This window comes from Enhydra lutris, unplaced genomic scaffold (genome assembly GCF_002288905.1).
Source record: "Enhydra lutris kenyoni isolate GAN:26980312 unplaced genomic scaffold, ASM228890v2 scaffoldscaffold3, whole genome shotgun sequence".
Lineage (NCBI taxonomy): Eukaryota > Metazoa > Chordata > Mammalia > Carnivora > Mustelidae > Enhydra > Enhydra lutris.
In genome coordinates this window covers 38,260,118-38,277,533 of record NW_019154087.1, presented here as the reverse complement: position 1 = coordinate 38,277,533, position 17,416 = coordinate 38,260,118, and the positions used below count along the sequence as shown (strand labels likewise).

The 17,416-nt window shown below is 34.3% G+C and overlaps 1 protein-coding gene across 4 annotated transcripts in view; it reads left to right on the top strand.

Annotated features, from left to right (window-relative positions):
* The window catches only part of LOC111153705 (coiled-coil serine rich protein 1), a 1,387,597-nt gene that overhangs the window by 447,980 nt on the left and 922,201 nt on the right, over positions 1-17,416 (top strand). The gene's annotated exons all lie outside the window — the stretch shown is intronic.

Here is a 17,416-nt window from a genome sequence, read left to right as displayed (position 1 = left end):
AAAACCAAAGACAGACATTTTCCAAATTATAAGTTCAGTTCTTATATCATTTGCATATTTCACTTATGTGTATGTGCGTAGGGATAGGGATATTTATATAATCCCGCTTTTTATATATAAATACATAATGTGTATATATTATATATGTATTAGATTAGATATATTCCTTCTTACTGTCACTTTGTCAATTTTTCTTTTATTTTCTTTTAGATAACAATTATAGTTACATATAGGCCAATGGCTGATATTTCTATTGCTAGCTCAGTAAAAATGCAATTTAAATTAATTGCATTTGATAAGGTTTTTTGTTTATCTCCAGATAAAATTTTAGTTTATGGGAAAGTTTTTAGAAGGCATATAGAAAAAAGGGGGGAGGGGCATACCAAATAGATCATGTAAAAAAAAATGGTTGGAAACATATCCTAAAGTTCCTGTCGATAATTAAATTGGGCAATATACTTGGAGAATAGGAGATAATCTATCATTTGAAAGACAAGGTAATCACAGAAAGCAACCATCAATTTTTACCTTTCTAATGAATAAAAAGGGCAGATGAGTTAAGGTCAATTTATTGAAGTTAACAGTGCAAAGAAACGTAGGCCATGTAACAAAACTTAAAAGATTTATAATACATGCAGCTTCGTTTTAGGAAAATTCCACATTAAAACAAAACTTGTATAATTTCTAGTGCTAACCTCTAGCCACTTTATTTTCCTTGGTGAGAAAGGTCAAGAAACACTAGTCTTAGAACCACTTACATATTTTTCCTTCTAAATGCAGGAGAAATTGGAAGAATACGTGGCTCCTTATTTAGTGAGATTTGAGAAAACTAAAGCCACAAAATATCTGTATTAAGCAGACAGTATGCCTTAAACTTTTGTGTGTGGAGTTATTCCTTCTGAACAAGAAGTGATCTGTTAAAAATGTTGTACCAGTCCTTTATCAGCTACCAACACATATGGTGGATTAATTACCTAAGAAGGGTCAGGGTGGTGAGGGCCAGGACACAGCATCAGTGTGTTTGATAGAAGAGTTACAAAAAGAAAATGGCCTCTGACTTACAGCATCCCAGTAATTAATTCTAAATATCCAGGGAGCAGTAATCTTTCTAACCAAACCTCAAGATCACAAGAAGGGACATGACAGGAATGCACCGAAGGGTGTGAGGGCGTTGGAGAAACTATATTACATTTTACAGTTAAGTCTTGGGCCTGACAAATGTAAAACACAGGGTCTTTGATACAAGCCCCAGAAACCTTCTTCCACTTTCATTTAAGGAAAAAAAAAAGTATATTTATGTAATATGATATAATTATATATGCATAATTATATATGTATCATATCATACACACACACACACACACACACACACACACACACACACATATATATGATATACAGTACCTCGATGAATTAAGGAAAAGCCAAACAGTCCTCAAGAAGAATAGAAACATAGTAATCTCAGGGAAGTCCTATAACACGGCAGCTATATAATTTGCAGGGGCCAGTGAAAAATGGAAATGTAAGTTTCCTTGTTCAAAAATTGCGGAGAATTTCAAGGTGGTACAGCCGACCATCAAACCAAGGGTAGGACCCTTCTAAGAGCCAGATGCTGTGACTGGACAGGATGCAAGGCCATGAATCTGGCCCGAGGTTATGGGAGTGAATAGATTAGCTCTTCAAGACTCTACTGTTAGAGTAAGTCAGTTAAAATGGTTTTCTGTCCCGGTGCTGTGTTGCTCAAAATTCATATTTCTAGGAACTAGAGTTTGTAGGCCAAGTCTGAGTCACATTACCATATAGAACAAGGTTGGGGTGGGGGTACCTTGCAAAGCAGTCCCATCAAAACAGCATTCAGTGAGGAGAGGAGGGACTTTTGTAAAGGGAAGTAAAGGCATTATTATCAAAGAAAGGGGAAGAATTTCTTCCTGTTCAGGGAGAAAAAAAAAAAAACACACAAACAGATGTTCACATAAGAAGAAAGAGGAAAAAGGGAATCAATTCTGAGACTATTATGATCAGCTTCTAAGAGGTTGTCTCTAAGAACATGAATAGTTTATTTATAACACTTCTCTAGTAGCACCTCCCATGGGTCATATGCAGTCTGCTTTAAGTATCCCAAAATTGTTAACTTCAATGATTCTAAGAGTCTTTCTTTTAACAAAATTATTTTAGTTAAATTTCCCAGTACCAATTACTATAATCTACTCTTTCATAAAACTATTAAAGAATAGGGTTGAGAAAATATTTTAGATGAAAAGAGAAATTTTAAAAAATTATAAAAATTACTCTGAGGTAAGATTAGCTTACATTTTTCCAATCAGTATGTATATATGACTTTGAGAGTCTGGCTCAGTGAGTTCCTTGAATTTTTTTCCAAGAAGCTATCTCTAGAAGGAACAGAGGGTTAGGATATGGACTGTGGAATCAGAATCTTTGGATCGAAAGACCAGTTTTGGTATCTGCATTCTGTCCGGTCTCTGTGCCTGAGATTCCTCCTCTGTAAATTATTAATGCAATAATTGACTATTAAAATATATTTTTAAAAGATTTTATTTATTTGAGAGAGGGAAAGCGAGTGAGAGAGAGAGTGCATGAGAGGCTGTAGGGTCAGAGGAAGATGCTGACTCCCTACTGAGCAGGGAGCTAATGTGGGACTTGGTCCGGGGACTCTTGGATTGTGACCTGAGCCGAAGGCTCAACCAGCTGAGCCACCCAGGCATCCAGACTATTAAAACATCTTAAAAGGTGACATAATTTAAGGTATGATTTGGACTGATGATTAAGGAAAACAAATTTTATTCTTTTCAGGCATCAAAAAGTAATTAAAACAACCTAACCTTGTCATTTTGGGAAGATGTGTTTTACAATAGAACTTCATTTCTTTTTGAGGAATTTGTTTTCCTGTTACTCTTTCTAAGTGGATAGTTTTCTCTGGAGAGGAAAGAGTAAAATGGAGGTGTTCTTTTATCAGTGGTTCTTCAGTTGCATAAAGAAAAGGGCTGTGTATTTTCTTTCTCATCATCATCTCTGTTTCAAAAGCAATTGGACATTGATAACAATCTGTGTTTCTGCTGCTTGTGTAAAAGAGAAACCATCCTCTGCCACCAGCAACCACTGTTATCTGGTTTTAAATGTCAAGTACACTTCAGCATAGAGAGAAAGTATCTTAGATAACATTCAAAGAGGAATATATTGGAGCCAAAGATAGAGTCCGACAATCTAAGTGTCTGTGTCTTCAAGACAGGGGTTAGGAAAAGATTGATCAAGAGAAACCTAAAACATTTTGCAGCTTCTAACTTATCTAACCTTGTGATTTATAGCCACATATCATGTTTATATGTATGATTGTAGTATTTGTCTGTGCTGATGCTGTTCCTATGAATAATGGAAAGGTAATTCAGCTACTTTAAACTGAATCATTTAAATCACTTCGGCAATGGCATTCTCACTTCATGTCATTCCTTTCAAGGTCTGGGCTCATATTCTTTTACTAGCCTCAAGGATTTTTTGTTTGTTCCTTACAACAGATATTTATACTTTGACAGTTCTGTGATGTGTAATTATGTATAAACCATGTTAATATGCTTTTCATTTACACCAATAATCTGGCCTGTTATTGATATGAAGCCCAATGGTTTCTCTATTTCAGAGGGAAAAAATTTGGTAGACATCCTTTATCTTTTTTGCCCATCCATGGTTAAATTTATTACTCCTTACCAAAAACTACATTTTTAGAATCAGCACCATTTGGTGATGCTTTGTGTTCCCAGTGTCTTTTTGCTAATCATACTCTTTATTATTATACATCTAGCATTGAGATTTGAAATTAATTCAGCACTTTTTTGATGGCAATTTTATAAGAAGCCATCCAGACATCTTCCTAGGAAATTATTTATTACGATATTTTATATACCTACTTTCTTAGGACATTAACAATTATTATGAGTAATTAATAAGTAGGTATTGAAAGAATGAATGAATGAATGTTCAACTTAGCTTAGAAAATACAGGTTTAAGCAAAGTTAGAGGATTATTTGCCAGGATTTTTCAGTTATTATCATGTTAATGCTACACCAGGAATTCCTAAAGATTTAAACATATTGAATCATTAATTTTTTAAAAAAATAAAAGAATTGTGAATTTTTATTCTCCAAGTCCACACCTGAGTGTTCTGTTAGGAGCAATCTATTACAGTGTTGGGTTTGCAGGGCAAGTTATGTTCTAAAAACTATCCAAGTGTTAACCTGAAAATAAAAGACACAAGCCAGTGTTTATTTAGGATCTACATTTATTTGGGATCAAAGAATTGTGATTTGGGGAGCAGAGATTCAAGCTGAAACTCATAATGTCCTGCTTGTAGGGTGAAATCAAGGGCTTTCATGAGGAAAAAGGAAAGGGGACAATTACATGATTTGAAGAAAAGAAACTAAGTTTTCTGTGGACATTACAAACTAAGCTACTCTGGGTTATACATCGATTGACTACTAATTCTTATGATCAGGATATTCATTCTCCTGCTGACTTCTCAAGCAGTTGCTTAAAACAATTGCCATTTTACCCAGCCCAAAGGTTTTGGACCACTTCAAAGAAAGATGGGCAAGGCAGTTTCACTACAGTGACTGCTCCAGCTCTGTTTTCAGATGGCCCAGTCGTGTCGATTTCTCACACAATACAACTGCTCTTCACGCCAGCCATCAACAGGTTGAACTGTAGACTTGTAATCCAAATTGAAAGATTTCTGTAGGTTTGGTTAACTGAATTACGGCTCACAGTGTGTCACTGATATCATAGCCAACTAATAAAATATCTTAAACATCGATATAATTTAAGATTCAACTAGAACTGATATTTAAAGAAAATAAACCTATTCTTGATTTTTCAGGTGCCTTCTAATTTATCTGAATCTTACTTCAGGCAGAAAGTCATCACTCATTCCAGTATACTCATGATTCTAAAAGCCACTTAATATCTAGAATTACAGTTTGGGGACAGCTTATTGGCTGGAGCGAAATTATACCCTTCTCGTTTAGTAGGAAAGATTTTCAAAATAAGTGGGAAGCTACATTGTTTTCTGTATTATTAAAAATGAGGTTATCCTCACTCCAACAACTGTGCCCCCACTACCACTTTATTTAACACGAAAAATGTTCACACTGAGAACTCAGAAGGAGCTAGATTTAAACCCAGAAACCATGACAGTTCCCACCTACGCTTTCTCTTTGTGCATCCACTTGAGGTCTAGACTCATATTCCATCTTAGTTTTCTTTATTAGTAGTGGTACTTCCTTCACTGTTACTGTTTTTATTCTACTTGATGTTAATTTCTCCTGTCTCTGTCTAACCCCTAATCCACTGGCCCAGAATATTTTTACAACCTTGAACAGTTTTGCCTTGGGAAGGTTCCAAAGATAAATCTGAAAAGTACTTCATGGGAAATTGTGATGCGTAAACCTGTTGCTTAGGGTTAATAATGTAGAATTCTTAGTACATGTGTTTAGTTCATGTAAGATGACCATGTACTAAGTAATTCATTCAGCAAATAGTGGTTAATTTAACAAATGCCTATTGAGAGACTGCTTGATGCAAGGCATTTGGAAATAAAGTGATCACTAAAAGAGGGTCTCCACCTTCTGTAGTGTTACTAGCAAAGAGGCAACTCTAGAGCCTGAAGTAGGAGGAAGGATTGAAGATGGCATTCTAGGAGAGGGGTGGGCATAATCCAGTTTTAAAAGAGAGATTTATATTAGCCTTGCTGTATCAAATGTCACATATATACTGGAAAAATTATGGACAGTGAACATAAGAAGGTATGTTTAATCTATTCTGCTATTGTGCTTCATGTTTTGTCTTGCAAAGTCTAAATGGGTGACACAGCAAAATGAGATTATGAAACAGGGGGCTAGAGATTTAGCCCTGGAATTAATGTATTTAAAAGTAACCCACATCATTTCTGGGTATGTGTGAGTGGGTCTGTCAAGATACGAGAATACTTGATTTTGTATCATATAGGAAATCTTATTTTTCTAGTTGAAATTGGGTATAGATCATCACAATGCCTTTTGTTACCTCAAGAATGGAATATGGAGAATTTAGCTGATAAGATTAATATAGGCTTTTATTAATCTTTCTCAAATTGATAACATTCTATGGCTCTAAAATTTACTCAAAGTCATTATCTTTTACTCTTTTAGCTTTGAAAGTATTGAAAGTTTTATAGTTTCCTAACCAGTATGTATTATGTCAATAATTTTAGGTATTGCCTTTATGCCAAGCTACAGAGCAAGAATTGATTTTCTGTTTGAGAACATGACTTCCTAGATTATATTTTCACGACTGTCACTTATCACACTGAGATCGCCAGATCTCTAATATTTTTGAAAGGTGAAGGGCATAGAACAATCTTTGAAAACTAGATAGTTGCCTGTAGGTTGTATAACTTTTAACATATCATTAATGTTAGATATTCAATAAAAATTTACTTAGAGGGGCGCCTGGATGGCTAAGTGGGTTGAGCCTCTGCCTTCGGCTCAGGTCATGATTTCAGGGTCCTGGGATCGAGTCCCGCATCGGGCTCTCTGCTTGGCAGGGAGCCTGCTTTCTCCTCTCTCTCTCTGCCTGCCTGTCTACCTACTTGTGATCTCTCTCTGTCAAATAAATAAATAAAATCTTTAAAAAAATATGTACTTAGAGACAACTTTATAGCCTATGTTAATACATTGTAATCAACCCCAGCTGCTTATATTTATAAAATACTGCATTTTATAAAGGTTGCTTAGGTATCTAGAGATAAATTAGAGGCATTCTCTAATTTTGTTTTTAAGAAATTCTTTTTTTTTTAAAGAAGGCATAGCACATTTTTTTTTTAAAAGATTTTATTTATTTATTTGACAGACGGAGATCACAAGTAGGCAGAGAGGCAGGCAGAGAGAGAGGAGGAAGCAGTCTCCCTGCTGAGCAGAGAGCCAGATGCAGGGCTCGATCCCAGGACCCTGGGATCATGACCCGAGCCGAAGGCAGAGGCTTTAACACACTGAGCCACCCAGGCGCCCCAAGAAATTTTTATATAACATAAATTTTCAAAAGTGAATATATTGTAACATATTTTTAAAATTTCCCTTTAAACTATATTTAAAAAAGAGTTACATGCTCTCCTAAAATGGTCAAAAATGGAGAATTTTAAAATACAAGCTCTTAAAACAATAACAGTAGGTTCTAACTATTTTCCGTGATAATGAAATAAAATGCATTTTATGGTGCTGGTTTGGTTCCAAAAGATTAATCAGATCCCTTCATGATATGGATCTGAAGCAAGACATTGTATTTTTGTGGCTTATTATCCTGATATTGAAGGAAATAGGGCAGGCAACAAATAGCATTGGAAATTAAATTATTGTCAATAATGTGATTTCAATGTCTAAAAATAATACTCAAATTATTGATACTACCACACTAAAAATATGACTCTTATTGTTGAAAAGAAGTTTATTTTAAAAAGGAAGAAGTTCACAATAGGCAAGTCTCTACTTAACTCTACATGCATTAATTCAAAATTTTTTTAATAGTGTGAAATGCTTTTTAAGATGGATCTTAAATCACATGTAAAAACAGAAGTAGAGAATGAAAGGGAGAAATGTGAATGACATCAATGGCATGAAGGAAAGGTACTAAACATAGATGATCAAGTCAGACTTTTCTTTGTAAACGTACTTTCACACTTGGTATGAGCAGGTTCGCACTCATGAAACATTTACTTTCTCTAAAATTTTGGAGAAGGAAATGAAAACTTTTCTGTAGAAGTAGAGTTTTTACTATTTAATATCATTCCCTAAGACTGTAACTTAATATTTCACTATTCCAGCATACAGCTTAGAAGAGATAAATGTAGACATATCTGAAATTTATACTATTAAAAGATGATGCAGGGGCGCCTGGGTGGCTCAGTGGGTTAAAGCCTCTGCCTTTGGCTCAGGTCATGGTCTCAGGGTTCTGGGATCAAACCCCACATTGGGCTCTCTGCTCAGTGGGGAACCTGCTTCCTCCTCTCTCTCTGCTTGCCTCTCTGACTGCTTATAATCTCTGTCTATCAAATAAATAAATAAAATCTTAAAAAAAAAAAAAAAGGATGATGCAGTATGAAGAAAAGAGCACTGGACTAGAAATCAGGAGACCCGAGTTCTCCACCTTCCAGTGTGTGGCACTTAGAAAATTACTTCAGGCTTGAACTTCTTTTTTAAATGTGAATGTTAAACTAGATGTCCCATAATGCTTTTTCTAGTATGGTAATTATTTATTTGGTATGAATATTACATATAATTGTACAATAAAGGTTGGTGGATACATTAATGAATGAGAAAGGTAAGTATTGTTTCTTCTTCCTTGGAACATGTGAGCCCCAATTATAGTTATTAAACAGAAACTTACTCAAGTGATTATGTAATCTCACTGTTATTTCTAGGTTTAATGTTCTTAGGAATCTGTTACACTAGTTAGAATGATTTCAGCTTCAAGTAAAAGAAAAACCTAACTCCAGTTTCATTAAATAGTCAAAAAATATGTTACCCTGTCCAACAAGAAATTTACAGGTAGCAAGTCTTCAGTGTTGGTTGATTCGAAGAAACAATGACATTATCAGGCAGCCAGGTCTACCCCCAATTTTTTCTCTTCAGTTTTTTCACAGTTGAGTCACTTCCTATGCAGAATCCACCAGTAGTTTTAAAAAGTACATCAAGTCAAAATAATATCCAAAGGAAGGATGGCTGTATTTTCCTGTGTCTCTTTTTACTAGAGAGGAAGCACCCCACCAGTCTTTCTGTCATTTCCTGAAGCCATAATAGAGCCAGCATTTAAATAAGTTGGGGAGGTTTATTTTTTTTTTCCTTGGTTCTAATTTAAAGAAGGAAGGAGGTGTGAATGAATAGTGGGCAGACAACCTACAATGTCTGCCATATGTATATATGAATATATAGAATATATATAAAATACATAAAATAATTTTTTCCTTTCAGAAACTGCATCAGTTGATTCTAGAATTTCCATTTTCGTTCTTTTTTAATAGTTTTCATTTCCCTGATGAGATCAACCATGTATTTATTTGTTATGTCAACTTTTTCTTCAAAGGCTTTGAACATTGATATGATCATAGCTGCTTAAAATCCATGTCTGATCATTTCAACACAAGAGTCATCTCATAATGTCTGTGAATTGTTTTTGTCTCCCGTTTTTCTTCATTGCATGTCTATTCATTTGAATAGTTGCCAGACATCATGGATTACTTATTTCTGAGGATCTGTATTTTATGATCTTCCTTTAAAGAAAGAAGAGTGTTCTAGCTGGGAGTTATTTTTAAAGTAGATCAGATTGATATTTGCGCTTCTTTTTTTTTTTTAAGTTTGGAACTCTCTTGTCTCCCAGTACTGTAAGACTTCTTTGTTACTGGCAGATACTCCCCTAAATCTGCACCAGCATCAAAACTGCAGCTGCTGTTTTTGCAGACTGCATCCAAGTTCAACCTTCTAAAACCACTACAGTGGTAACTCATATAATTATTGCTGTTTTAATTTTGCCCTTTTGGCATCTGGAGATTTTTCTGTCTTTCCCTCCTGCACTGTAATATGTTTAAAAATAAATGCGCTCATAACTGATCCAGTATCTCTTCGTATTTGACACAGAGGTGGAGTGTAGTTTAGCTCAATCCACTGTGTTCTCCGAGGTCTCTTCAAGTTAATGTTTTAACGCATTGTGATAAGTGCTACAAAAGAAGGCTTAGCCTAGAGTTGAGGAACTTGTGTACATTTGGAGAGATGCAAAGGTGGTTTCTTTAAGAACTGTTATATGTAATGAGAGATCTCAAGGTACAAGGATAAGCAACACTTTTTCATGCAGATGGAAAAACATATACAAAGTTTCTGAGGCAGGATGAAGTCGGGCACATTTCAGAGCCCAAATGAGCCAGTGTAATTGAAGCTTGAAAAACAAGGAGACAAGTTGTTATAAAATAAGGTATGGTGAGGCAGACAGTTGCTACATTATGGAGGACCTTGCTGGTTATGTTAAGGTATGTGTATTTTAAGCTTGCCTTTCTCTATATCTTGCTTTTTTCTACCCATCACTTCAGGTAGTAGTGAAGTCCTTCTCAAATGTAAATTTACATCTGAATGTTAAATGTTAAAAAGTTATTATAACCACTCTACTATTACTACTGTGGAGGGATGGGTGCTGGTTCTATCCCTTCCAGTAATACAGCTAAATATCCAACCATAAGACAACTTGACATACAGGTTTTTTTTCCCCTAAAATGACACTTTCAGATCAACAATATATTTTGAAAGGAAATTTGAGAAGAATGGCTTATTTATCAGCAATAGCCTTTTTGTAGTTAGTTTCTCAAACAGTTTTTAGTTCTGGAAAGTCAATCTGTTAATGTAGATTTGTATCTTTGTGCCTGTCTTAGAATTATTCAAGCTGAAATTTATTTCACCATAGATAACCCAGCCGTTTTTTAAATGCAAATTAAATAAAAATCAGTTTCCAAAAGTTAAGTTTTTAGAAAGTATTATTTTCTGCAGATCTACTTAATGAAGATTTCAAAGGCAGATGTATACATATGCTTATTTATTATGGTGGGCAAATAGAGAGCACTTTTATTTTCCATTCCTTGGAAATCGGCTACGGAAATCACAGCCACATTATAAAGTGTAAATCATTGAGATCCCTATGGCCATAGACATTTGCTATAATGAAGGGTGTCAGTGCACTAAATAAGGAATAGCTCCTATGACAGCTAAGAGCATCAATTCTTTGCAAATGACATGATCTTGTATTTTGTTAGTCATTTGGACATTATATTGGGAAGTTTTCAAATGATGTGGGTGGAAGTAAAATTTCTCACTATCAAACTGATAGTGCTCCTTATAACTAAAAGAAAAAAAAATCATGAAAATAATCTTTTGTTTTCTCTCCCTAGTGAAGAAAACTCCTTTAATCACACTTAAGTTTATGTCAAGATAAATATTTTCTTATTAAACTTGGCTGTCATAGTGAAAATAGAATTGCAGCAGAACTTTTGAACTAGCTTGATAGAAAATTCCTTTCACACAAAGAATTCCAGTGACAAAAGTATAAAGTGAATTTCTGTAGTAGTTTTAGTTAAATGTTTAAAGTGCCAGTTCAAACTCAAGTTTCTACAGTTGAAACTTTCAAGAATACTTTTAATAGAACATTTATGACCTGTGCCGTTAATCTTACTCAAAACCTTCATTTTTGTGGTATTTACAAGATGAGAAAGGCCCGTAAGTTTCAACTTTATCTAAATGTTGGTAATTTTTTAAATAAACTTTTTATTTTGAGATGACTATAGATTTGGTGCAGTTGTAAGAAATACAGATTGATTCCATGTTCTCTTTATCTGAATAGCTTAATTTTCATTGCTGACAAAATGATTTGATTTCTCTCTCTTTTCTTCTCTCTTTTTATTTGTTTTGTCTGGAACACAGAGTCTAGTGCTTTTTTATTGAGGTGAATTTTTTTAAATTAATTAATTCACTAATTAATTATTGAAATATAGTTGACACACAATATTACATTAGTTTCAGGTGTACAACAGTGATTTGACAACTGTATGCATTATGCTGTGCTCACCTTCTGTCACCCTACAGTGCTATCACAGTACCACTGACCATATTCCTAATGCCGTATATTTCATCCCCATCACTCATTATTCATTCCATGACTGTGATCCTGTACCTTCCATTCCCCTTCACCCATTTTGTCCATTCCTCCATCATCCCCCTACTTTGGCAACCACCAGTTCTCTATATTATTTATTTCTGCTATTTATGTTTTTTGTTTTTCTGTTTGATTTTTTTTTTAATTCCACATGTAAGTGAAATCACATGATATTTATCTTGCTCCTTCTGACTTCTTTCACTTAGCATAATACCCTCTAGGTCCATCCATGTTGGCACAAATAACAAGATTTCATTCTCTTTTATTCCTGGGTAATATTCCATTATATACAAATACCATTACATACAAATATTCCATTATATACAAATACCATTATATACAAATACCATTATATACAAATACAAATACAAATATACAAATATTCCATTATATACAAATACAAATCTTCTCTATCCATTTATCTATTGATAGACACTTAGGTTGCTTCCATGTCTTGGCTATTGTAAATAATGCTGTAATAAACACAACAGTACAAATGTCTTTTTGAATTAGTGTTTTTGTTTTATTTGGGTAAATACCCAGTAGTGGAATTACTGCATCCATGCTATTTCTATTTCTGATATTTTGAGGAACCACCATACTATTACCTACAGTGGCTACACTAATTTACATTCTTTACAGCAGTATATAAGCACTCCTTTATCTCTACATCTTGCCAACACTTGTTATTTTTTGTCTTTTTGCTTTTAGCCATTATGATAGGTGTAAGGTGACATCTTTTGATTTGCATTTCCCTGATGATGTGTGATATTGGGTATTTTTTCATGTGTCTGTCATCTGTCTTTTTGAGAAAAATGCTTATTTAGGTCCTTGGCCCATTTTTTTTTTTAAAGATTTTATTTATTTATTTGACAGACACAGATCACAAGTAGGCAGAGAGGCAGGCAGAGAGAAAGGAAGAAGCAGGCTCCCTGCTGAGCAGAGAGCCAGATGGGCTTGATCCCAGGACCCAGGGATCATGACCTGAGCAGAAAGTAGAGGCTTTAACCCACTGAGCCACCCAGGCACCCCCTTGGCCCATTTTTTAATTGACTTTTTTTGGGGGGGGTTTGAATTTTATAAGTTCTTTATGTATTTTGGATATTAATTCCTTATTAGATAGGATATATCTTATTGGATATATCATTTGCAATCTAGTCTCCTGTTCAGTAGGTTGCCTTTCATTTTGTTGATGGCTTCCTTTGCTGTGGAAAAGCTAAGTGTTAAATTTTAATTTATAAAGATGAACAACAGGGGCGCCTGGGTGGCTCAGTGGGTTAAGCTGCTGCCTTCGGCTCAGGTCATGATCCCAGGTCCTGGGTTCGAGCCCCACATCGGGCTTTCTGCTCAACAGGGAGCCTGCTTCCTCCTCTCTCTCTGCCTGCCTCTCTGCCTACTTGTGATTTCTGTCAAATAAATAAATAAATAAATCTTTAAAAAAAAAAAGATGAACAACATTCATGAGCAACAAGGCATGTGTAAAAATTACTGAGTTCTACTGAAGATTCATGAAGTTGACACAGAGAGGGTGAACTGTAAATAAATGTGTTTGGTGGAGATTACTATGTTGTTGTTGTTTGTTTATATTAGTTACGGTGATTAATGAACTGCTGTATCAGGCCTCAGTATCCACCCCCAACCTCTGCTGGGTTTTTTTGGCCAAGTGAAGGGACTGTCTGACTTTTTTGATACAATGCCCATTTGTTCACTTTTCTGAAACTATAATAATTCAGAGCATTGGCAGACAGAGAGTATGTCCCAAAGTGCACAGATTATATTGTCTAGTATCCCTACTAATGCAGGAACAGGGGAGTACCTGAACCTAGCTTTCTCCTCATGGCCTTATGAGTGGCCTGTGAGAGGGGAAACTGTGGCTTCATAGCAGAGCTTTTCTCTCTCTTTTTTTTTTTTTTTGGTCAACTACAGGGATTTTTTTTTTTTTTTTAGATGAATTTACCCAGAGACACTTGGGTATTTTTGGCCCAATGAAAGTCTGTTGTTAAAAAGATTGATATTTAAAATATTTAAAAGTTGTAAGCCTCAGGGACTTATCAGTCAGAAATATAATGGTCACATACATACAACAGGATGGCTGTGCTAACCTACGCAACTGAGTAGTAGTCCTTTTTAATGGCCCACTTCACTACGTACCTCAACCTAATTAAGAATGATTTTGATTACAGTGGTCTTGCAGCTATTTTTCACATACAAATAAAATGTTTTGAGGTAAAAATATTCATTTTTCATGTGCAAAAGAATGTTACAGTTGACCCTTACACAACCCAGGAGTTGCAGGCACTGACACCCTGCACAGTCAAGAATCTGTGTATAACTTTTGATTCCCCCCCAAAATTAATTACTAATTGCCTAAGATTGAATGGAAACATTACCAGTAACAGTCAATTAATATATACTTTGTATGTTATGTATATTATCTACTGTATTCTTACAATAAAGTAAGCTGGGGAAAAGAAAATGTTACGAAGAAAATCACAGGAGATAAAACATTTATATATTGTACTGTAATTATTGAAAACAGCCCACACATAAGTGGATCCACAGAGTTCAATCTATGGTGTGCAAGGTTCAACTGTAACTAATACATTTTTTGGTATCACTCATTAAAAGTTAATAGCTGTGGTGAGCCTCTTGAGGTCAGTGACTGTTTCCTCTTAAGCTTGGCAACTTAAGCCACCATTCCTCTGCTGGATACAATATGGATATTTTCTGTAATTGTGAAAAACATGCCATTCATTCTCCCTTGTTGGAATTAAGAAATGCATTCAGTTTTTTGAATTATAAAACAAATGGTTGATTTATCTTCCAAGCATTTCTGTATATAGTCCATTCTTAACTATCTGAAAATTACAATGCTTCTTATATTTGTAAATGTTAAGCTATAATCCACAGAACCTCAGTAAACTCCTAAAGTTAGTCATAGAACTTTACACCTTTATGGTTTCTGAAACGTTTGTCAGTCTTCACTGATGTTTAGATTTATGATTGGACAAACAGGTCCAAAGAAGTAGCAATCTAACTAAAAGTAATTATAAAAATGTTAGCTTAATTACTTTATTGTAAGAGTGCTAGGAAATTTTGAACTGTGGGTAGCAGACCTGCAATGCATAGCAATTTACCTTGCATAAAAATTTATGTATACAAATGAGAGATATAGTGCATTGATTATTAAAATGTTTTATTCATTCACTCATTATTATATTCATTTTTTCAATTTCGGTTGTATAATTTACCAAGTCAACCTTTTATGAGCCAGACACCAGGGTAGTTCACAACTAAAACCTGATAAATCTTTAAAAGTTCTATCTTAAATAAACTATTACATATACTGTGAAATCTAATTTTTATATTCCATTTTATTCTTAATCAGTCTTGGAGAAAATAGGACAGAAGACACTAAAATAAAATGGAAACCCTTTTGAATGATTGCATAGTTCACAAGTTGTGCATAATTAAGATGAATGTCATATTACATAAAATATATTGTAAAAGTGAAAATATAAATGATTCTTTATGTAATTGTAGGGTGTTTCATTTGTTTTTATCTTTTTGGCTTTTTGTTTTTAGTTCCTGGATTATTTGCTTTTTTTTCACATGACATACAGACTCATGTAGTGGCTTTGAGCTTGCCTTGTCTGTATTCAAATCTCAGCTCTGTCCATTCTTTGCTATATGACCATCTGCATGTTACTTAACCTCTCCATATTAAACTTCCTCAACTATGAAATGGGGATGATAATAATACTACCTAAAAGAGTTGTATTAACTGTTTTAACATGTAAAAGTCCTTATAAGACCACCTGAGATGAATTAAGCATTATTATATATAGGCTCATTATGTGTTTAGTAGGAAAACAAAAGCCTTGCAAGAGTGTCTAGATTGATTCATCCCAAGTCTAATTCTTACTAGCTTTTTAACTCTGAGATAAGTTACTTATCTGGGCCTCAGTTTCATCATGTAAGATTAAGATATTTATTACATCTACCTCTTGGACTTGCAGAGTTTCAATGAATTACACGCATGGAATGATTAACACAGTATTTGGCCTATAAGTAAGCCCTCAAAAATTTTTAGCTGTTACTATTTTTTTAAAGATTGATTCATTCATTTTAGAGAGAGAGCAAGCGTGAATGAGTGTGGAGGGAGAGGAAGAGAAGAAGCGGACTCCTAGCTGAGCATGGAGCACAGTGCAGGGCTCAGTCTCCCACCCTAAAATCGTGACCTGAGCCAAAACCAAGAGTCGGTGGCTTAACCAACTGTGCCACCCAAGCATCCCTATTACTATTTAGTATTTTATTATAAATACAAAATGAAGACAGTAATTACTGTCTTACCATTTCAAACAACAGTTGTGATCAATGAATGTATCTGTGAAGATCAAGTGAACAATTTAGTGTAATCCGGAAGTGTTTTACTTACTAATTATCTGATACTTTAAAAAATTAATTGTACTGTTGTGGGGGCACCTGGGTGACTCAGTTGGTTAAGCATCAGACTTGCAATTTTGGTCATGCCATGATTTCATGGGTCCGAATATCTAGCTCAGACTCAGGCTCTGCACAGAGTCTGCATGGGATTCTCTTCCCCTCCACCCATGCCCCACCATTCACACATTCTCTCTCTCTCTCTCTTTCTCTCAAATAAATAAATTAAATCTTTAAAAAGTTAATCTACTATTATGAATAATCAGAATTGAATAAAACTAACTGAGGGTATATTTCTTACTGGTATCTTTTCCTAGTCTTGGTGGCAAGCTAGAAGGCTACTCTATTTTTTTTTTTTTCCAATTTAGGTTGCTAAGTGACCTTGTCATATAATTCAGTAAATAATATACATAAAAGCTCTTCAAATTGAGCACAAGTCCTAAACTATTTTTTCATAAATAGCCTGAGCTATGCTATCATGTTAATTGTCTTCATTGTATAGGCCCCTTGGCTTTAAGAAATGGAAACAAATTCAGAAAAACTCAGTGAAAAAGGCTATTTCCATAAGCTCCTCTTTTGCACTATTTTTAGATTCCTGATCTGCACATTTGGAAAATTGTTGACCTTAGTATCTTTACTTTTACATATATTATCAATATAAGCCATGTTAGAGGATTTCCAAAATGCAGTTATTTTCAAATAATTGTTGATTATCAACTAGAATAGGGTAAATATATGGGTATGTTTTTCCACACATTACTCTGCTAAAAATTTAATGATTGTTTGATAAACAGACTAATTACATATAAAGTTATGCATCTTCCACTTATTTTACTATTTTCACAGAAAATCTTATGCATGCAAGTCTTTCTTAATTCCAAAAATGGCTATTGATTGCTTTAGTAATTTAACATAATTAACAAAATTATTTTATCTTAATTTTTGGTTTCTTAATCTTTTATTTCCAATTAATTTTTAAACATCTTTAGAAAATATATGAAATTTCTCTTTTGGTGATTTCTGTTGACTTTCAACATCTTAAAAAGAATTAATTTAAGAAAGTATAAACATACTGTTATCATGTATAAATGAAATTCCCAGAAGGGAAGAAAATCACATTCTAAAGTAGTGATTATTGTTGAATCTTACTACTAAAAATACAATTGACTTATTTCATAGTTTTGACAAAAGGGTATCAGAATTTTCAAAGACTAGTAAGAGGAAATGCCAGTCACAAGGAATTTTT